General features: G+C 40.4%; 1 pseudogene; it reads right to left on the reverse strand.

Annotated features, from left to right (window-relative positions):
* Positions 1 to 16,444: 16,444 nt before the first annotated feature.
* LOC112932557 (E3 ubiquitin ligase TRAF3IP2 pseudogene) lies at positions 16,445 to 23,490 on the reverse strand (annotated as a pseudogene).
* Positions 23,491 to 23,512: the final 22 nt, after the last annotated feature.

Below are 23,512 nucleotides of genomic sequence, written 5' to 3' on the forward strand. Positions count from 1 at the left end.
ATTTGATCAACTTCTATATTGTGAAATTATTACCAAATTAGGATTAGTTAACACCTCTATCACCTTACGTGATTAACCATTTCTTTTTGTGGTGAGAATATTTAAGATTATTCTTTTTTTTAAAATTTTTATTTATTTATGATAGTCACAGAGAGAGAGAGAGAGAGAGAGAGAGAGGCAGAGACACAGGCAGAGGGAGAAGCAGGCTCCATGCACCGGGAGCCTGACATGGGATTCGATCCCGGGTCTCCAGGATCGCGCTCTGGGTCAAAGGCAGGCTCCAAACCACTGCGCCACCCAGGGATCCCTATTTAAGGTTATTCTTATAGCAACTTTCAGTGTATAATACAGTATTGCTAACTATAGCCACCAATTTACTCGTCTTATAACTGGAAGTTTATACCCTTTGATCACCATCTCTTCATTTTCCCCACTCCCCAGCCACTGGCAATCATCATTCTAATCTCTGTTTCTATGGGTTTGGCTTTTTTGGATTCCACATATAAGTGAGAACATATAGTATTTGTCATTCTGTCTCTGATTTATTTCACTTAGCATAATGCTCTAAAGGTCCATCCATGTTGTAGCAAATGGCAGGATTTCCTTCTTTCCTTCATGGCTGAATTTTATATCTCTACTATTTCTGTCTGTCTGTCTTTCTCTATCTAAATCTAGTGATCTAGAACTATCTCTATGTCTATCTCTATCTCTGTCTCTGTCTCTGTCCCTGTCTCTGTCTCTTCCTCTTCCTCTTCCTCCTTCTCTTCCTCTTTCTCTTTCTCTCTTTCAAGATCCAGTCATCTGTACATGAATGTACATGAAACAACTTAGGTTGTTTCCATATCTTGGCTATTGTGGTAATATAATGAACACAGGGGTGCAGGTATCTCTTTGTGATATTGATTTCATTTCCTTTGAATATATATCCAGAAGTGATATTTCTGGATCATATCCCACTATTTCTATAGTGGCTATACCAATTTACATTCCCACTACCAGTGCACAAAAACTCCCTTTTTCTCCACATCTTTGCCAACATTATCTATTGTGTATCTCTTGTCTTTTTGATGGCAGCCGTTGTAGCAGATGTGAGTTGATATTTCATTATGGTTTTGGTTTCTATTAACTGATGATTAATGATGTTGAGCATCTTTTTAAGTACCTGATGGCCATTTGTATGTCTTCTTGGGAAAATGTCTCTTCAATGCTCTGCTCATTTTTAATTGGATTATTATTATTGCTATTGAGTTATATTAGTCCTTATATATTTTTGATATTAACTCCTTATCAGATACATGATTTGCAGATATACTTTAGGTTGCCTTTTCATTTTGTTGGTTGTTGTTTTTTTCTGTGCAGAAGTTTTCAGTTTGATATAGTCCCACTTATTTATTTTTGCTTTTGTTGCTTGTGCTTTTTGTGTAATATCAAAAAAAATTGTTGCCAAGACCAATATGAAGAAGATTTTCCCTTATGTTTTCTTCTAGGAGTTTTGTGGTTTCAGATTTTAAATCCATCTTGAGTTATTTTTTGTGAGAGGCATAAGATAGGGGTTTAGTTTTATTCTGTTGCATATAATTATCCAGTTTCTCCAACTCCATTTAAGGGACTATTTTTTCCTCATTGAGAATTTTTTTCCTGGTTTCATTGAATTGTCTTCCTGTGTTTTCTAGTAGCTTATTGAGCTTCCTTAAAACAGCTATTTTGAATTCTTTATTGGACAAATTGCAGATGTCCATGTCTTTGGGGTTGATTACTAGAAGATTATTGTGACTCTTTGGTGGTGTCATGTTTAACTGATTTTTGTGTTCCTTGAATTCTTGAGTTGCTGTCTTTGCATTGAGGTAGCCATCACTTCCTCCTGTCTTTACTGACTTCAGGAGAGAAGTACATTTCATTAGTCCTGCTAGGGATTCTGAGGCTTTCTTAGACCTTCTATGGATACACCTATTCCACACTTCTTGCTCCCTCTTGTGGCAGAATTCTTAACCTTGTATGCCTTCTCTCTGCAACAGATAAGATGAAGTGCTAACAGCTTCCCTTTTGTTTTCCTGAAGGTGGCATGAAATGTTAAGTTTATGGACTCTCCCTGGCTTGTAGGTTGGGATAACTTTCTGTGCCTATTCACTAGGCTTCTGCCGAAGCTTGTTCTCACTGCCATTGGTAGCATGGCTTGAGAGCTGGCCACTGGTTAGGACTATGTGTGGGAAAAAAAAAAAAAAAAAAAAAAAAAAAAAAGGACTATGTGTGGGTGAGGCACACAAAACACTGAGGATGCCCAGGTGCCAGTTGTGGTGATGTGTGGGCCAGGTGTTGAGGGTGGGTTTGATGGAGTCTTTGACACTGTTAATAGGATCACATCCTTTTAGAGCTCTCCAGGATTCCTATCTGCTGCTTACCTCTTGTCTTTGTGCTCCTTACTCATGAAGCTCATGACTCAAGGTTCTGGATGAAGTGAGGGAGGAATGGGCCTACTTGGCAGCATCCTGCACATCTAGCGAAGCCAGGTGTTTATTCATGTGCTCTCATTTCTCCCCACAGGAGAAATTATAGGCTGAGATGGCTGTTGGCCCTGAACTGTGCTGTCTTGGGGAAAGGATGATATAGGTAAAGCAAACTGTTCCTCTTACCCTTTCTAATGCATTTAAACTAGTATTTTTTTTTTCCTCCAATGGTATGTTGGAACATCTTCATTGGAAACTTGGACTTCCATAAAGGCTCTTTGATCCCTGGATAATTGTCTATGACTGTTTTCCTCTCAGACCACAGCTGAGAGGGACTGGAGCTGGTTATGGGTCACTGTAGGGTACACAGTTAAGAAAGAGGTCTCTATGCCTATTATATGATGTATGGATGTGCCCCTCTCAGGTTCCTTGGCAAATGGATGCTAGATCGGACAGCTCCCACAAGGACACTTTTGTTTGTGGATGAATGCCAAACTATTGTTGTTGAGGTAGAGAGGACAAAAATGAGGAGTCTTAGTCATGGGGGTGATGTCACTCCAGAAATGAGATAATTTTATATATCTTCAAATAATATTTTTAAAAGATATCCAAAGGAGATCCTTAAGAGAATCTAGGGTTCTAGATTGGCTAAAGTGGCTGAACCTTCTATGGTGCAAAATTTAAGGAAGCACTTATTTACAGGGTCATGCACATGCCAGGTCAGACTCATCCTACCTTAGTCCCAGGCCTAGGCAGATCAGTGGAGTCTTTTGATGACTGTAGTCCTGAGAGCTTCTTTAGGGACAGGGCGTAATGCCTGCTGAGTATGGGAGATCTTTGGGGGCAGGACATTCTCCTCTGTGTACCATATCACATAGATGAATGAAGGCAGCACAATCTGTAAGAATTGAAGAGAACAGGCTTTGGGGCCAGATGAGCTAGGACCAAATCCTGGCTCTGTCATATACTAGTTGAGTGGCTGTGGGTACCTACATGAAAATTCATCTGTTGGAGAGTGGTGAGGTATGCATGCCATCTTGTTGGGAGGGAAGTCTGATCCAGCAGAGGTCTAGTTATAGGAAATGGGTGCCCTGAGCATCCTAGGACAGTGTGAATCACTTCTGTCTGGTGAGTTGGAAGAAAATTCAGTAAAGGAGAGGACCACCAAGTAATTTCAATTTACTTATTTATTTATTTTAAGATTTTATTTATTTATTCACAAGAGACACACAGAGAGAGGCAGAGACATAGGCAGAGGGAGAAGCAGGCTCCCTGCAGGGAGCCTGATGCAGGACTCAATCTCAGGACCCCAGGAACATGACCCAAGCCAAAGGCAGATGTTCAACCACTGAGCCACTCAAGTGCCCAAGTAATTTCAATTTAATAAATAATTATCAAGGACCCATAGGTATAAGACATTGTGCTGAACTTTAGGGCACATAGGGGTAGAGGTATAGTTAGGATAATATATACCCTTAAGCTCTCTCACCCCCTTTCCTAATGGGGGCTGTGCCTGGTCTGGCTGGGGGTGTGCTCTGGTTGTGTGGAGGTAACAGGCCAGGGAGTTTGTCCTTTACCTGGAGTTGATTTGGTTGTTGAACTTAAGAATGTTTTAAAAACTGGAGGTACAGTAAAGGTAGGAGTGAGGAGGTGAAAAATGGGGTCTGAATGGGTCCACAAAAATAAGGAGGGTGAGAGACACTTACTGGAGCCAGGGAGAAAGATTGCTGGTAGATGAGAGTGGGAGATAGAGCAAGAGAATAAATGTGAAGAGGGTCGTGGGTGAATACTCGGCAGAGAAGTGGCTCTTCAGAACTGGCTTCTACCTTCATGGCATGGCCTGTGGCAAAGCGATGGGGCAAATGCCTATCACCTAATGTGTGAGTTGTCTTCCTACTTCCTTCTCCAGGCTTGAACATTAGTATTCTTAAGGAGGCATGGCTACATTTTCTAGAGACATGAACTCTGGAAGCCCTGAGTTTAGAGGCAGTACCCTGAAAATTAGCAGTATTTTTGTTTTCCTACAAGTCAGCATCAAGTCAAAGCTCAGTCTTCCATTGCTCCAAATCATCTTATCATTCTTGACTTTGCTGTGACTGATGTCTGTCAGTCACAAAGATTCAGCCATAAATATATATGAACTCATGAGAAGTATTGGCCATGGCTGCTGGTATCCACTTCACAGTAAACTGAGCTCATTTTTCTCTGATATTAAAAATATTCTTCCTGGGGCCCGTGTGGCTCAATTGGTTAAGTGTCTGACTCTTGATTTCGGCTCAGGTCATGATCTCAGGTTGGTGAGATCCAGCCCTGTGTCAGGCTCCTTGCTCAGTGGGGAGTATGCTTGAGATTCTCTCTCCTACTCCCTCTGCCCTTCCCCCTGCTCATGCACACTATCTCTAAATAAATAAATAAAAACATTTTTTTGTTTAAAATCAGTTAATTATCATATAGTATATTTCTAGTTTAAGAGGTAGAGTTTAATGATTCATCAGTTGCATATAATACCCAGTGCTTGTTTCTTCATGTACCCTCCTTAATGCCCATCACCCAGTTACCCCATCCCCACCCTCTCCCCTCTAGCAACCCTCAGTTTGTTTCCTATAGTCTCTTATAGTTTGTCTCCCTCTCTGATTTCATCTTATTTTATTTTTCTCTCCCTTCCCTTATGTTCATCTGTTTTGTTTCTTAAATTCTACAGGAGTGAGGGCAGCCTGGGTGGCTCAGCGGTTTAGTGCCGCCTTCAGCTCAGGGCATGATCCTGGAGATCTGGGATCAAGTCCCATGTCGGGCTCCCTGCATGGAGCCTGCTTCTCCCTCTGCCTCTGTCTCTGTCTCTGTCTCTCTCTCTCTCTCTCCCTGTCTCTCATGAATAAATGAATAAAATCTTAAAAAAAATAAATTCTACATGAGTAAAATCATATGATATTTGTTTTTCTCTGACTGACTTATTTTGCTTAGCATAATACCCTCTAGATCCATCCACATCATTGCAAATGGGAAGATTTCATTCTTTTTGATGGCTGAGTAATATTTCATTGTATATCACATCTTCTTTATCCATTCATCTGTTGATGGACATCTGGGTGCTGTCTCTCTGTAAATAAATAAAATATTTTAAAAATCATTCTTCCTTGACCTATTCTATCTATTCCTGTCTCTCTATTCCTTCCAAGCTCTTTGAAGTTAGTATGCTTTATCTCCAGTTTTTTATTCCCTCCTTTCTTCACGTGGCTCAACTACCAGTTTTCACCACATTTACACCACAAACACTTTCTCTCTGGATTGCCACATCCAGTAGGCTTCCTTTAGTATGTAATTGAAGTCCTCATTGTGGTACCAGGAACTGTTGACCACACCCCTCTTCTGGGTTTTCTTCTTTAGCTTTTATTCTCTCCTGTGTCTTCTTCCATCTCATCAGCTGTCCTTGGTAGATTCCTTTTGGTTCCTCTGCCCTTCTGATGTTGGTGTTCCTCAGAGTTGTGTCCTGGTCTTCTTGTTTCCTCTCTCACCCTAAGTGTATTTTTTTCATTCCTATAATAATGGAATTATTATCATATATTTAGGGTTCTGTAATTACTCCTGTAATAGCTATAATGTATAAATCTTTGACTCCCACGTCTGTATCTATAGTTCATATTGTACTCCTGAGATTTCAGACCTATGTATTCAGCTGCCTATGGAAGTTTCTAGAAGTGTGTCAAACTTAACATGCCCAAATTGGACTGATTATATCCTAGAAAACCTGATACTCTCTAATTATTACCTTTATCAGTAAATGTCAACCCTTTGTTCAGCTGCCAGGGCCTTGGACATCACCCCAGACACCTCCTTTCCTTTATCCCTCACATGCAACTGATGATGAAGTCCTGTTCTTTCCATCATTTTTACATCTCTCCTCCTGTTCATTCTTCTCTATAACTTTCTAATTAGTTTCCTTGGCTCCAAGTCTCACCACAAGCAATGTATTCTTCAAACTCTTGTCAGTGTGATATTATAAAATACAAATTGGACCATTTCACTCTCTGGTTTGGAACTAGTAAAAGGCCTCCAACTACCCAAGAACAAAGCTTAGACCTCTTAGTCTGGCTTACCTGAGTTGCACAGCCCAGCTTCTGTCCATTTTGCCAGGCTTTTCTTTAGCAGAGCTCTCCTCCCATATTCTGCCAAGTGAGAGAATGAATAAATGAATGAATCCATCATTGAAGTCACTAACAGACACAAAAAAGTGTACCAAGGAGTTTAAGATCTGCTCCTGTTTGAAGCCCACTTCTTGAATTGATAAGCTTGTAGGATGTCCTGCATTAAAAACGTCAAGGTTATGGGCAAGATTTATTCTCTGTGACTCAGGAGGGCAGTAACATGTAATTTCAGAGAGATAGGTTTCAACTTTCAGCATAGCTTTCTATCACTGAGATCTGGCCACAAAGCAGAGGATTTCCCTGAAGTAGGGAGGTCCTCATATCTGGAGATGACCAGAGAGGACCTGAGTCATTACAACAGGCAGGTTGGAAGAGGGACTCCTGTACTATGTGGAGAATTGGACTATAGGACCCCTCATCTCCCTTCCATGAGGAGAAGAGGAATGGAAAAGCATTAATATTTGTTGAGGACTTACTGTGTGCCTGGTATTGTTCTTGGTGCTCTATATTTATTGGTTCATTTTCTCTAAAAATTGCTCCAGAGGAAAGTCCCATTACGATCTCCATTTTATTGATGAGGACTCTTAAATCTCAGAGAGGTGAAGTGACTTTCCCAAGACCACTCAGAAGATAAATGACAGAGCTGGGCTTATAACCTTAAAGTGGTTCTCAAAGTATATTTCCTGATCAGTAGCTCCTGCATCAACTGGGATCTTGTTAGAAATACAAATTCTTAGCTCTTTTCTCATACCTACTGAATCAGAAACTCTGGGGGTGAGACTCAACTATGTGTAGTTTAACAAGCGCTCCAGGTGCTTCTGATACCCACTAAAGTTTGAGAATCACTGCTCCAAAGAACATTCATTAACTCTCGTTATGTATTTGGGAAAATATTAGGAAGAATATTCACTGCACATTTTGGGAGAATTTTGAAAAAAAAAAAACTATTCTCAGTGTATAAGGCATCCACCTTTAGACTGCTGCCTTCAAATGTGGGGCAGATCAGGGGACTTCATGGTGGGTCTGAGCAGCCAGCAGCTCCTAGCACATTACAAGGTAATTCAGAACCACATTTTCCCTGAGAATAGCTCTTGTAGCTTCTCAGATTGTTTCACGTAAGGAACAGTGTGAACCTGGGTAAAAGAAAAAAAAAACATATCTAAAAACAATACCTTCCATTTTAAAAAACAAAGATGCCACAAATCTTCCAACCCCCTTTTATAGAATGAGTTCAATAAAAGCAAGAGAAATTTTGTGTTAAAAAGAAGCCAGATAGGACTGCTGGTAGTATGCTATCATTTATTTTGTTAATTCAGCAACATTTCGAGTGAGACCGAGACAACTATAGCATTTAAAAATAATGCAACCTTGCTCCTGATGCAAGTGGCAAAAGCGAGGGGTCTCCACGGAGCTTTGCTAAAGGGGGAAAAAAAAGAAATTAAAAACCATCCACTAATGTGCCGGCGAGTAATGAAATAAGAATCTGACACTTGGTGCATTGAAATGCAAACAAGATGTCCCTGTGTTACCCTGGCAATTCATCATAAAGGCTGGTGCATTTCTGCTTATTATACATGAGGTGCAGTGAATTATTACCAGGCTGGTTCTTCTAACAAACTTTTCAAAGTGTGTACACGATAGGGTCAAAGGAGATTTATATGTGTGTTTGTGTGTGTACTCATGCTAGGATGTGCACATAGAATTGTGTTTCTCTGCCTGTGAAGACATGGAGCCAAATATATCTGGATTATAAAGAAGAAATTCAGATGATGACCCAAGTATTTGGAAGCATTCTTTCTTTTATTCCACCCTCTTCCCTCTGTCTACCTATGTATCTGTTCATCCATCCATCCATCTATCCATCTCTCCATCTATCTTACAGGTCCTGAGGAGAGACCTAGAAAGAAACATGGTTCTGTGGGCTGTGAAAAAAATAATGCAGTAATCACTCCCAGGCAGGTAGATTGGAATTTAAGGGGCCACCTTGTTTGCCATGGGAGAAGCAGGGAGATGGTGGGAGTGAGAGAAACAGGAGGAAGGTTGGTGAAGGCATTGAAGTGATTTCCCTGTGAAAAATTTCCAGGCACATCTCCCAAACCAGTTTCATTACAGGATCTGGCATAAAGTTGGCACATAAGTGGAATAAAAAAATGGGATTTATATAGGGTACACAGAAAAATATCTAGAAGGATACACAGCAATTTATAACAGTTATTATTAGAGAATGAGATTATGAGAGGGGAGAAGCAGGAGGCTTTACTCCTTTATGTACCTCGGTTTTATTTGTAAAAACTTCTTGTCATGGAACATTCCAAATATATACGGAAGGAGAGAGAATAAAAACAAAATAGAATACCTGTATTATGTCCCAGGTTCAATAATTATAAACTCATGACCCATATGTTTCTTTTTTCTTTTTTTAAAAAAGATTATTTTTATTTTTACTTATTAGAGAGAGAGAGAGAGAGAGAGAGAGAGAGAGAGAGAAGCAGGCTCCATGCAGGGAGCCTTACGTGGGTCTCGATCCCTCCAGGATCATGCCTGGGGCTGAAGGCGGCACTAAACCGCTAAGCCACCAGGGCTGCCCGACCCAAATTGTTTCATTTTACCCTACTCCCCCAGCCTATTTCTCAACTCTCCAGCTAATTTTAAAACAACTCCCAGACATAGCATTCACTAGTAGTATAGCAGTTGAAAAAAGAAAAAAAAGAAACATGTTCTAATATAAATAAAAAAGAGAAATTAATTTGGAATCTATAATAATTCAAATATGGTTGAAGTTTCCATTGTCTAGTTAATTTTCTTTTTAAAGTAGTAATTATTATACCTGGCTGATCACTGGAATTTCCTGGGAAACTTTTTAAGCATTTAGGTTCCAGAGCCCACCAGGACCCATAGAATTGAAATCTCCATGGTGGGCCCAGGGATATCTGTGATTAAAAAGTTCCATATATGATTCTGATGATGAGCCAGGTTTGGGAACAGTTGGTCTACTTAAGATAAACTGTTTCAAGTACCTTCAAGCACTTTGGAAAGACTTAATTCCATATAAGCAGTTGATACACTAATTACAAATTTGCCTTATCTAGTCATTAAATTAGGTTCCCTAAGGACTACTCTGAATCCTTTGGATTAAAGGAGTAGTTGAATCTAGTTAACCCAGTTCTGATTAGTATATAGCTATAAAATAGAAAAACACATTTTCTTAAAATATTCTACAATTCATACTTATTATCAATGTAATACTAGTCATTGCTATAATTGGTGAAAACATGTACTTTATTTTTGCCAGTAGATTCCCTAATTTTAAGGTAAGTGGGATCTCAAAGCAATTAGACAATTTTCCTAAGGATATATAACTGTTCAACGGCTGATCCAAGGCAAATGCAAAACCTGTTCTGTGATAGGCACTGGCGGTTCAATACAAATAATATGGGGTTCTAATGTTCCAAGGACTTAGAGTTTAGAGAGGAAGACAGACAAGTTTTGTGCACATGACTTTAAGTCCAGAGGCTCAAAATACCTGCAGCCTAGAGCAGTGATAATAAAGTAGTGAGTTGATCTCATTAAACAAACTCAGGTGCCCAGAAGTGAAACTGTTTTAATTTTTTCCAGAATGGAACTGTTGAAATTTTTCTATTTTGAACTTTTAGCCTAACAACAAATGACACTTTATTTTAGTCGATGTAAATGATTGTGGTCACTCCAGGATTTCCTGGACTGTCTCCTTCCATGGAGTTGAATTGAGTTCTGGGGGGCATCAGAATGCCCAGGCTGGGGAGAACTTAATATCATCTTCCACCCTACAACTACTGAGCATTATATCTCACTTCTCTCTGGTCCATAAGGGCTGGTCCACATAGATGGCAGCTGTAGTTCTTTATTCTAACCACAAGGCCTTTTCAGATCTGGGTCTCAGCTGCTCCCACAATAGTCTTGATTATCCCCAGACAGTTGGCTGTTCCATACACTGTGCTGGTATGGTATAATAAAAAGTATATATTTTATCTTTTTCCTGGTTCTTGGCTCCTTAGAATTTCCTGAGAGACAAAATGATAGGAGCATCTTTTGTTATTCATAGGCCCTTAGGGTTTTAGGATGGGGACTGGTCACCAGAAAGACCAAACCTTGATTAGAAGCTTGGAACTTTCAGGTCCACTGCTCTACTCAGACCTCTGGGCTGAAGATTGATTTCAATCACTAATGGTCAATAATTTACCAATCACCGTATATTGAAATCTACATAAGAATCCCTAAATGGCTGGGTTCAGAGAGCCCTGATACTGGACTTTGGGAAATTCCATGGTTTTTGCCAATTACTGGACTTTATCTGGGAACTGAGCACAGATCCTTCTTACTCTTGGATCTTCAGATTGATCTGGTGATTCTGTTATGGACACTGCCGCCAAAAGACTTGGCATGGTATGTGTGGGGATTGATGGAGGTAGGTGGGGAGAGATGGGAGAGTAAATGGCATGGGTATCCCTCTTAGGGATACACCAGGGTCCACGTTTCTTCTCCCTACTTAGTGATTGCACTACTGGTTTGTGATATCCCAGTATTCCCATAGAGTGTACTTATTTTTCAGTAGCATAATGCCAGTGTGTTTCCCTTTGATCTTTTCTCCTCTTTGACTCAGCTCCCCAGATTATAGAATATTATGTAGTCTACTATGAGTGGGGATTGGGAAAAAACTATCTTTGAATGTCTTTGACCACACACATTCTTTCAAATCTTTTAATTTATGGCATAAACTATGACTTGACTTCTTTAGAGCTTAGAAAATGTCAATGCCCTCCAGCCAAGACCAGCAGGAACATACTTACAGTGGAACAAACTTGGCATATTATTTGGTGCAGTGAGGGAGAACATATACCATAAAGAATCAAGGTGTTGTCTGTAAGAGGGTGTTAGAAAGGACTTATTATAGAATTTGGGCTTGTGTTAAGAGATTTTAAAAGGGTTTAAGAAAATGGGGTTTTGCTCTGGATTGGATGCTGTCAGGAAGTAGGGTAATTCTATGATGGGGTATCTTAATACATTTTATCTAGCAGGAGGAAAGATTAGACAGACGCTAAAGCTATAATTGGTAAAGAAGCAGCAGTCATTCATATTAACTGCGGGTAGGGGGTGTTGGGTATTTTTGTAGCTTGGAAAGGTCTGCGTCTTGACTGTGTTCAGACATGATTATGAACTGGTTCTCGTTTTTTTTTTTCTTGATCCATTATGGTTTCATAGTAGCCTTGTCTGATATTGACATTCTATGAAACTTTTTATGATTAACAGGAGAATACCCAGACCTATCTGTGGGTGCTGAGCCAGCTCCTAGCAAAACCAAGGCTGATAGTATTTAGCCAGCTCCCAAGTGTGAGGGGCTGCTTTTTTCTTTCTCAGTATATGAAATCCAGATTTATGACCTCTAAATGGATTTTTGAAGCACAAAAGCCAAGAGCACATTATTTATGTTTTCCTGTGTTCCTGAAGTCTAGCTCACCAAAGAGAGGGGGAGCCTTGAGATATCAGGTAATCCTAGAGAAAATGATGTCAATTACAATGTTAAATCATTATTCTGTTATCTGTACAATAACATTAGCACATGATTGCTACTATGGTGGAGGTAGCATTGTACAATGAGAACCTAACGCAGCCTCTTCTTGGAAGATGTAACCTTTGAGATAACTTTTTCACCAAAAAGAGGAAGAGGGAAGAAAAGTTATCCTAGGTAGAAAGAAAAGCACGCATTGGCAGAGCTGGGGGAGGAAAGGATATACTAGGGCAGTCAGTCATGGTACTTGCCTTGCTCACAGTTCCTTCTACGTAAAAGCAACATATTCCACTCCTGTCCAGAGTTGACTGGATCAGAACTGCTTACTGACCCAAAAGGGCAGCCACTCTTTAGGCTGGACAGCAACTGATGAGGTTGCTCTGTACATAAAGAGGAGCTGGGTCAATCCGATTTTCTCTCTTTTTTAGGATTGTGGACCAGGATATGCCAAGAGAAAGAGGCTTTGAGGGGCCCAAGTTGAAGTTTAAGGGCTGTGTGAAGAGGAGCCTTGAGGAAAACTGATAGTCAAGAGGGATCATGGACAAAGTTATGGGCAACAGGGATTCAAGCCAGAGAAATGACAGGTTGAAAGAATAAGCAGTGGGATGACTGCAGCAGACAAACCCCAGCTATAGAAGATACCTGATGATAGCTGAATCCTCTTAGGGCAGAGTGACAAAGTAGAAATCATTCACTCTTGTGATTCCTCTTTTTCTGTGGGTGGAGACTGATTCGACCAGTCTTTGTTCTTGGAGTTCAGGTCCTTTCCTCCTCCTCAGCACTCCACAGATAGCCTTATAGTGCTCCTCCTCTGACTCAAACCTATCTCAGTTCTTTGAACTGAAAGAACCCAACTAAAGCAGGTACAGAGGGAAGCAGGGACCAGATCCTGGTAGGTGCAGTCTGCTAAGACTTGGGGCTTCTAAACAAACATCCTGTCAGAACTCATTCAATGGTGAGTGACAGAAAACTGTTTGGGTTTTTTTTTTTTAAAGATTTATTTATTTATTTATGATAGACATAGAGAGAGAGAAAGAGGCAGAGACACAGGCAGAGGGAGAAGCAGGCCCATGCCGGGAGCCCGACGTGGGACCCAATCCCAGGACTCCAGGATCGCGCCCTGGGCCAAAGGCAGATGCTAAACCGCTGAGCCATCCAGGGATCCCAGAAAACTGTTTGGTTTAAGACCAAATGACATTGTGTTATATAACTGTAAAGTCCAGGGGTAGTGTGAGGCAAGCTGGCTTCGGGGCCTTGGACAAGTCATCAGGACTGTCTCCCCAGGTCTCTGCACTGTCCTTCTTGTGTAGTCTTCAGGCAGGCTCCTCTCTAGGTTTACATCCCATGGACATAGAGTGTCCTCTTCTTGGTTGCTTTGGAAAAAGTCCTGGGAAAGTGGATTAGGCCAGCTTGAATTAGGGATCTGTCCCTGAATAAATCCCCATGGCTGTTAACACCTGGTGGATTAGTGGGACTGGCCCTATTCAACTTCAAGGATGAAACTGAGGGTAGATGTTAGGCAAATTTAGCAATCTGTCAGTGTGTCTTCATGTTTTTGTGCTTGTGCATTTATACACCTTTGTAAGTTGTAGCCACTAGGAGATGAGGAGCCTAGACAAGAAGGAAAAAACAAAACACAGCCATTATGTGGACGCAAATACACCTTTTAATTTCAGTAAGAATTAGTTCAGAAACCAGTATACATTCAATGTTTTCATTACTTGTTTTTTTTTTTTTTAATATTTCAAAATAGCTTTGGGACTTGATGTAGTTGGTGGCACCATGATTCAGGGGTCATAGAACCTGCAGAAAATGAGGTTCGTGATGAGCCTAGAAGGAAACCAGCAGTGTGTAACAGAAGGAAGCGTAGTTTCTGGAGTTCAAAGTGTTGAATCTGGTTCTGTCATTTATTGGCTTGAGTCATTTACTCCCTCTGGGCTTCAGGATCTGTAATTGGGGATGGTGAAAAAGATCCTATAAGGTTGTTGGTGAGGGTTTAATGCAAGATAAAATATCTGGCACATGGGAGTCGCTATTGTTATCAGGAGCCTGCTTCCAGGCTTCCAGGCTTCCAGGCTAAGGGACTCAGCTTCCAAGATTGTCCTGCCTTTAGACAACACACACCCAATCACCACAAACTCCCTGTTGGGTGGTATTGCCTGAGTCTACACCCAGCCAACTCCAGGTAAAGAAAAACCCTGGTTGAAATCAGTTGACAAGAAACACTTTGAAATCCATTAGTTGAATTCGGCTGATAGCCAGTTAACAATTAGCCAAAATAGCCTGATTATGATTAGAGAAAACATGTCAGAATTCAGTCTTTGTATTTTCTAAATTAGCTTGTGCATGTGGTTATCGATTCCTGTTATAAATGATGTTCTAAAACCTTCTACCCAGCAGTTTGTAAAGCAGCCCTAGAAAGAGTGTGTATGTGTGCATATGCATTTGTGTGCACGTGTTTTGTGTGAATAAGAGGAACAGTGGTGTTGCTGAAGGGACCATGCATCTGGAACAGAGGCTGATGAAGAGCCTGGCAGGTGGTAGGATCCTTGCCAAAGCTGTGACTGGTTTTTGGGGAATGACTGAGGGGCCTGACTCTCACTTGAGGCTGCTGTTGCTGTGGCTGTCTTCTGTAGAGAGTAGGCCCAGAGAAAATGTCTCAATGGAGAATTCAAAAGCTGGTTTTGAATAGAACCTTGCAGCAGCCAGTGCAGTAAGAGGCCGTCATTGGGAACCTGGCTTTGTGGCTCACGAGCTAAGTACTGGGCCAGAGCTATGTCATCGATGCATTAATGCATCATCTGCCTCATTCTTGGAAGTCAGGCCAGGTGTGTGATTGGCAGGGTGAACTGGCTTCAAATCAAAGCCCACGTGGACATCCTGAACTTTTTTCATTGGCCCTTTCTCTAGCTTATTGGAGGGGAATAGTGGAAGCGTGTGGGACAGTTGCTTGGCAGTTGGAGTTTTATGAAGGTAATATCAAGTTTTAAGGCTTATAGTTAGTGAGTACTGCTGGCTTCCAAATCCTATTTTCTAGCCCAGAAATAAAGTTCAATGAGAGTTTGTTTGTTCATTCATTTGTTCGTTCATTCATTCTACCCTGTCTTCTTAAAAGAACCAGATTTTTCAATAAAAAGAGAAGCCACTGAAGGGCAGGAATATAGATGTACCTCAAACTTCAGTTGATATTTCAATATAATTGATCTTAAAAATATAGTTCTGAGCTTCCTGGAAAGGAAACACACTGTATCTGATAAAGGGAAGCATACCAGCACATCTCCAGAGAAACTTTTTCTTGTTATAATTTCCTTAAGTACCAAACAGGTGCGTAAATTCCTCTACTCAGTGGCTCTGCAAGTGTGGTCCCTGGGCTAGCAGCATCTGTGAACTTGTTAGAAATGCAGACTCTCAGGCCCTACCCCAGACCTAGGAATCAGATACACCTGGGGTGGGGCCCAGCAATCTGAGCTTTATTTACCAAACCCACTAGGCATTTCCGGAGGGATCTTGAAATTTGAGAAAAATTCTGTTTCAAATGTGCTTAAGGCTTAAAGAGCAGCCTTTGATGCCTGCCTGCCTTGTTTAGCAAGGCCTTAGCAACCTGCAAATCAGGTGATCCATTTCTTGGCCTTCCCCAGACCTTTGTGTAACACGGGAGTAGGGAGGCCAGAGGGTCTGTCACCAGGTTTCTTCAATCCCAGCTTGTTTTTAGAAAGATGATAGCTATTTTTGAAAGACAAATTTCTCAATTCTATCAGTTTTCTTTTTTCTTTCTCTTTCTCTCTTTCTTCCTCCCTCCCCTTTTTTACAAAAGTAAACACTTTATTATTTGTACATGAATCAGGTTGGTCTGAGGACACAGGAGCACCTGGCTAACTCCTGTAAGTAGCTTTAAGCAACGGGAGGGTGTTTGTGGTTATTTACATTTACTGTAGCATCATTTTTATTATCTACTTGCTAAGCAGGGGGAGGCCCAGAATGCACACATCAGACTCAGGAGCAACATGCTGGGGGTGTCAGAAGTAGGGAATACAGAGCAGCCATGGCCTCTGTTTGAAAGGCCTCTGTTGGGCAGCTCCAGTGGCGCAGCGGTTTAGTGCTACCTGCAGCCTAGGGCGTGATCCTGGAGACCCTGGATTGAGTCCCACGTCAGGCTCTCTGTATGGTGCCTGCTTCTGTCTCTGCCTCTCTTTCTTTCTTTCTTTCTTTCTTTCTTTCTTTCTTTCTTTCTTTCTTTCTCTCTCTCTCTGTCTCTATGAATAAATAAATAAAATCTTAAAAAAAAAAATGAAAGGCCTCTGTCTGTGGAGGTTTCAGGCAGGAAGAGTCCTCTGCAGTGCAGGTCTTCTGGGGGGGTGGGGAGGAACCCTCTGAGGGGGCCTGGAAACGGGACAGCTTCTGCTGGAAGAGTGCTTGCCAGGACAGCTCCCTCCCAGCTCCCATGGCAAGGCCCTAGGGGTCTGGGGAAGGTGGACAGAGGCCCCCAGGGAGGGGGGGTATTCTTCCTCTCTGAGCAGCTGCAGCAGGATGTTTTTCTTATTCTTGAGCCAGCTGTAGACCTGAGTATTCTGAAGCCAGGTGGGTATATGCTCCTTCTTAGTGTTCGGGGATGAATCTGAAACTCATGCTTCTTTGTTTTACAAACTCCATCTGCATCATTCGATGAATATATTTAGTATGTAAGCCATGCTCATCCTTGTCCAGCTGTAACTCAGCATCTTCTACATCGTGTTTATATTTGGGGCTGGTTGCTATAATTGTTATCATTAAGGAGGCGTTCCACCCACTAAATGATATCAATGCCTTGGATTCTGTCCTCAAATATGTCAAAAGCAGTTTGGAAGCCATTTACCAATAAAAAGTTCACAAATTTCATCACCTCCATGGCTGTATCCATAAAATAAGTGGTAAAGACTTTCTGTAATTCTTCTGGCGAATTGCTTGTTTTCAGAGTTCCTCTGGCTGGAAGGTTACTAGAGGGTCTAGGGACAGCAGCTGGAGATGGAACCTGGGGATCTGGTGATCTCAGCTCTGTAGGACACGCCAAGGACTCCTCAGGAACTCTAGCTTGATTACATGGCTGTTATACAGTTGATCCCTTGGGAGCCCTGGGGAGGAGGGATCTCTTTGTGTGGGCCTCTCATCTTGGTCTCAGGGGCTGGGGTAGTTGAGGCTGGCCTTCTGCACAGGGTGTGGGTCCTCATGCCTGAGTACAGCCAGCTGGACCGGCTGCTGGTAAGCTGCTCGAGGGTAGTCATGGCCACATGGCACCTGGTAACAGGGATCTCAAGAATGGTGGTAATGACAGTTCCTCTGAACATGTGGGGGAGGGTTGGGAGGCAGCATCTGTGCACTTGCTGGGTACCTCTGAGGTTCAAACTGAGGGAATTCCCTGGACCTGAGAGTTCTGGGGAGGTCCTGGGGATAACAGAGGTGAGGGGCACAGAGGCCTTTCCAGCTGCCTGATGCCCAGGATATCCTGGGGCTGGGAATCATACTCTGTCATTGTAGTTAGATCTGGAGCTACTCAGTTCTTGTGAGGCTGGGGCTATTGCGCCATCTCTTGGCTACTGCCCCAGGTGTCCGCTGAGGCATTAGGTAAACTTTGGTCTGATTTGTCTGAGTCATGGCCAGTGTCAGGAGAAGGTGCTGAAAGCCTGAGATCTAGTCTTTGATTCCATTTTTCCATAAATGAAAACTGATGCTCTGGAGGGAGGGCTCCAACCACAGACTAAGGCTCATGGCTACAGAAGAGTCTGAGGGAAAATCTTTGCCTGGGTCTTGGTTTCTCCTCCAGAAGCTGTCTTCACTGGTCCTCCAGGATTTTAGTGTGCAGGCAGGTGACCTGCTGGGACACAGGCCATAGGTGCTTTGAAAGTTTCAGGGGTAGGTGAGTCTGAAAAAAGCCTCCTGAGGAACCGTGAGGGGTTTGGATCATAAACAAGCTGTTGGGTGCCATGTTCCTTAGATTTGGAGCAGATGGTTCTGATTCTTCCTTCAGGGAATAGTCTAGGATTGATTATCTGACATGGGTATGGTTCTGATTTATCAACCTCCACAAGAATGCTTGGGTTCCTTCTAGTTTCTTAGTGCCACTAAGTACAGACAGACTGGTCCTCTATCAGCTCTTTTCATCTTCAGACTTGTGGTGAGGTAACATAAATGCGCTTTTGCATTTTCTTCAGCTGCAAATCTTTGTCAGTACTGTAAGGGAAAAAACCCTATAAAATATAACCAGTGTAGTTTCTTTGCAGTTTCTCCCTTAATATGTGCCTTACCATCTTATTAGAGGTAGAAATTTAATTTACATCTAGTAAATCTAATCAAATTTCTAATTCCCCACAAGGTACATTTATATTTGTCTTCTCTATTGAAATCAGCATACTCATCCATCTGGATATTTGTAGAACAACTAGCTTTTTCTTTTCTATGGAATTCACGCTTCTACTTTTTTTTTTTTTCCTAAAGCAAACTTAATGAACAATTTAAGAGCAAATGAAAAATACAGATATTTGTTCTTTAGTTTCAAAGACAAATGAGAGACTTGATGTTTTGTTTTTTATTCAGGTATACCATGTTATATAAACTCACTGAATGTATAATCACACTGTTGAAATATCTTCAAGGGGGATCCGTGGATGGCTCAGCGGTTGAGCATCTGCCTTCTACCCAGGGCGTAGTCCTGAAGTCCTGGGATCGAGTCCCACATTGGGCTCCCTGCATGGAGCCTGCTTCTCTCTCTGCCTATGTCTCTGCCTCTCTCTCTCTGTGTCTCTCATGAATAAATAAATAAAATATTGAAAAAAAATATCTCCAATGTTTCTGCATTTAGAGCATCTCAAACTTTTGGCCAAGGTCAAGTAGCATATCATGTGTGTGATCTCTCTTCTTTCATCCACCCTATCTAGGACAAAGCTGATCTTTTTCTGTATAAAAGCACATGGTCTTGATTATTGTAGATATATATATTAGTCTTGAAATTGGGTAGACTGATTCTTCCCAATCTCTTCTTTTTTTCAAAAATAGTTTTAGGAGTATCTGGGTGGCTCAGCCAGTTAGGCGTCTATCTGCCTCAGGTCATGGTCCCAGGGTCCTGGGATGGAATCCTTCATCGGGCTTCCTGCTTAGTGGGGAGTCTGCTTCTCCTTCTTCCTCTACCCCTTCCCTCACTTGTGCATTTGTGCTCTTTCTCTCACTCACTCTCTCTCTAAAATAAATAAATGAAAGAAATATATTTTAAAAATTAGTTCTAATTATTCTAGTTCTTTTGTTTTTCTTTTTTTTTAAATTTTTTATTTATTTATGATAGTCACAGAGAGAGAGAGAGAGGCAGAGACACAGGCAGAGGGAGAAGCAGGCTCCATGCACCGGGAGCCTGATGTGGGATTCGATCCCGGGTCTCCAGGATCGCGCCCTGGGCCAAAGGCAGGTGCCAAACCGCTGCGCCACCCAGGGATCCCTTCTTTTGTTTTTCTATATAAATTTTATAATCTGGCTTATATCTGCAAAAAATATTGCCAGGATTTTGGTAGGAATTACATTAAACTATATGTCATCTTGGAGAGAGTTGACATCTTTATCATGCTGAGTGTTCCAATCCATAAATAATTGTATGCCTCTCCATTTATTTAGACTTCTTTGATTTCTTTTATTAGCATTGTGTATTTTTGAGCATTCAAGTCCTGTATGTTTTATTAGGTTTATACCTCAGTATTAATTTTTTTGAGAGATTTTAAATGGTATTGTGTTTTTAAATTCAGTATCCATGTGTTCATTGGTGTATGTGGAACCATAATTGAGATTTTTCTGTTTATCTAGTATCTGCTCATCTTGTTGAATTAATCTATTAGTTCTTGGAGGGTTTTTTCTTTTTTTTAATTCCTTGGGTTTTTCTATGTAGATAATCATGTGATCTGCAAATAGGGTTAGTTTTAATTCTTTTTCATAGGTATGCCTTTTCTTGCCTTACTGCACTGGTTAGAACCTATAGCATTATTTTGAGTTAGAGTGCCAAGAGCAGACATCCTCATCTCATTCCTGATCTGAGGGAGAACGCACATTCAATTTTTTCCCAGTAAATATGATGTTAGCTATAGTTTTTTTTTTTAAATATGATCTTTACCAATTTGAGGATGTTTTCCTCTATTCTTAGTTTTCTGAGATTAAAAAAAAATCATGACTGGGTATTAGATTTTGCCCAATGCCTTTTCTACACTGATTGATCATGTTATTTACCTTCTTAACCTGCTAATGTGTGGATTACATTGATTTTTGAATATTGAAACAGCTTTGCATCCCTGGAAAAAAATCCTGCTTAATCATGGTGTATCATTCTTTTAACAAACTGTTGAATTCTGTTTGCTAATATTACATTAAAGGTTTTTGCATCTGTTCTCATAAGGGATATAGGTTGGCAGTTTTATTTTTTTGTATTGTTTTGTCTGGATTTGACAGTAGGGTAATACTGGCTTCATAAAATGAATTAGAAAGTGTATCTTCCTATTTTCTAGAAGATATTGTGTACAACTGGTATTAATTCTTCCTTAAATATTTGGTAGGATTCTCCAGTGAAACCCTCTGGGCCTGGATATTCCTTTTTTTTTTTTTTTGTAGTTTTTGAATTATGAATTCAATTTTCTCAACAATTACAAGGGTATTCCAATTACTTATTTTGTATTGGGTGAATTGTCACAGTTTGTGTTTCTTGAAAAAGTGGGCCATTTTACCTATTATGTATGTATGAGGAGTTCTTTGTGTGTTCCTTTACTTTTTTTGATGTTTGCATGGTCTGCAGTGATCTCCCCTATTTAATTCCTGATATTGGTAACTTGTGTGTTGTCTTTTTTTCCTCCTTAGTTTTGTTAGAAATTTATCAGTTTTATCAATCTATTCAAAGAAACAGCTGCTTGTTTCATTGATTTTTCCTTAATGTTTTACTGGTTTCAATGTCATTGATTTCTGCTCTGTATTATGTCATTCCTTCCACTTGCCTTGGGATTATTTTAGTTTACGTGTTTTGGTTCTTGAGTTGGGAGCCTAGATTATTGATTTTATACTGTTACTTTTAGTGCTATAAAATTTCCTCTAAACACTGTTCTAGCTGTGCTCCACACCTTTTGATAGTTTGTGTTTTTATTTTCATTCAGTTCAATTATTTTTTTTATTTCCTTGAGATTTCATCTTTGGTTTTTTTTTTGAGATTTAATCTTTGACCTAAGGATTATTTGGAAGTGTGTTGTTTAGTTTCCGAGTATTTTAGGATTTTTTCTTTATCTTTCTGTTATTGAACTTTAGTTTTATTCCATTATGGTTGTTGAGTACACTCTTAATATATTAATTCTCTTAAATTTTTGAGGTTTATTTTATAGCTCAAACATGATCTGTCTTGGAATTTGTTCCATGAGCCCTTGAAAAACATGCATTCTGCCATTATTGGGTGGAGTGTTCCATAAATATTGATTAGATCTTGTTGGATGAATGTATTGTTGAGTTATTTTTTAAAATATTTTACTTATTTATTCATGAAAGACAGAGAGAGAGAGAGAGAGAGGGAGAGAGAGAGAGAGAGGCAGAGACACAGGCAGAGAGAGAAGCAGGCTCCATGCAGGGAGCCCGTTGTGGGACTCGATCCCAGTTCTCCAGGATCACGCCCTGGGCTGAAGGCAGATGCTCAACCACTGAGCCACCCAGGTGTTCGGTGGAGTTCTTTTATATCATATTTTCTGTCTAGTTTTATAAATTGCTGAGAGAGGGGAGAGTTGAAGTCTCCAACTATGATCGAAAATTTGTCTCTTTCTCTTTTCAGGTTTTGTTTTGCACATCTTACAGCTCTCCTGTTTTGTGTATACACATTTAGAATTGCTGTCTTCTGGGTGAATTGACCCTTTTATCGTTATATAATGTCCTTCCCCAACTTTGGTAATTTTATTTGCCCTAAAGTCTACCCCTGCTTTCCTTGGTTACTGTTGCATGATATATAGTTTTCTATTATTTTACTTTCAATCTGCCAATATCATTACATTTGCAGTGAATTTCTTGTAGATAACATATAGTTGGGTCAGGTTTCAAAATCCACTCTGCCAATCTTAGTCTTTTCATTAGTACATTAAAATAATTTACATTTAATGTAATTATTGATATGTAAATATTGACATGTTGATATGTTAATAAGCCTGCCATTTTATTTTTGTTTCCTCTTTATTCTGTTTTCTTTTTCCTGCCTTCCTATGGGATGCTTGAACATTTTAGAGAATTCCATTTTGATTTATGTATGTGTTTTTGACTGTATCTTGTATAGATTTTTTTTAGTGGCTGCTCTAGATATTACATTATGTATACACATAACTTATTGCAGTCTATTGATGTTATTTTACTAGTTTGAGGGGACTATAGAAATCTTACCTCTTTTTATGTCTCTTTATTCTCTCCTATTTATAATGTAGTTGTCTTAAATATTTCCTCTCCATTAGTGGAATCTATATCAGAACCACAAGATTCTATAACTTTTGCTTCCGTATCAATTATAATTTAGACCACTTCAGTGTAGAAGTAGTCTATGTACCATAATTTAGCTGGTAGTTCTTTCTTCTTTCTTCATGTTCAAAGTTTCCTTCTTTTTTCATTTCCTTTTTGTTTGGAGAGTTTTCTCTAGCCTTTTTTATTCTAAAAGAAGAGGTGTGTGGATGGGGTGCCTAGGTGGCTCATTCAGTTAAGTGTTAGACTCTTGATTTCAGTTCAGGTCATGATTTTGAGATTGTGAGGTAGAGGGCTCTATGCTCAGTGGGGGGAGTCTGCCTGAGATTCTCTCTCTCCTTTTCCACTCGGTCTTTTCCCCTGCTTGTGCTTTCTCTTTTTCTCTCTCTAAAAATAAATAATTTTTTTTTTTTAAAGGAGAGGTCTGTGGTGATAAATTCTTAGGTTTCCTTCTTCTCAAACCTCCTGCCTCATATCCTTTCCTCCTTGGTTGGTCAGTGACCTTACTGCATCATTCAGGAGCACTATTATTTCTCCAGAGCCAAATATTCAAGTTTCTCTGCCCCTGTACTGACATTCTGTCTTTTGTTACAGTGGAAGAAGCATCCTTCAACGTGTGCTAGAATCCTTTCCTCTTCTCATCTTCGTTAGACCTCTGTTCCTGCAGCCATCTTTTTTTCCTTCCTATATCTTCAGTCTGTCCTATACTACTGGATCATTCCTGAAGGCCTACAAGCACATGCTCAAATATCTTCCATCTTGAAATGAAGAAGAGCAAACCAAACACCACATCTTCCTTGACACCAATTTCCTCTGTAGTCACAACCCCATCTGTACTCGTTTTCTGAGCAAAACTTCTTGAGTTGTCTATTCCTGCTGTCTCCATTTTCTTATTTCCCATCTAAGAG

Source organism: Vulpes vulpes, chromosome 11 (genome assembly GCF_048418805.1).
Source record: "Vulpes vulpes isolate BD-2025 chromosome 11, VulVul3, whole genome shotgun sequence".
NCBI lineage: Eukaryota > Metazoa > Chordata > Mammalia > Carnivora > Canidae > Vulpes > Vulpes vulpes.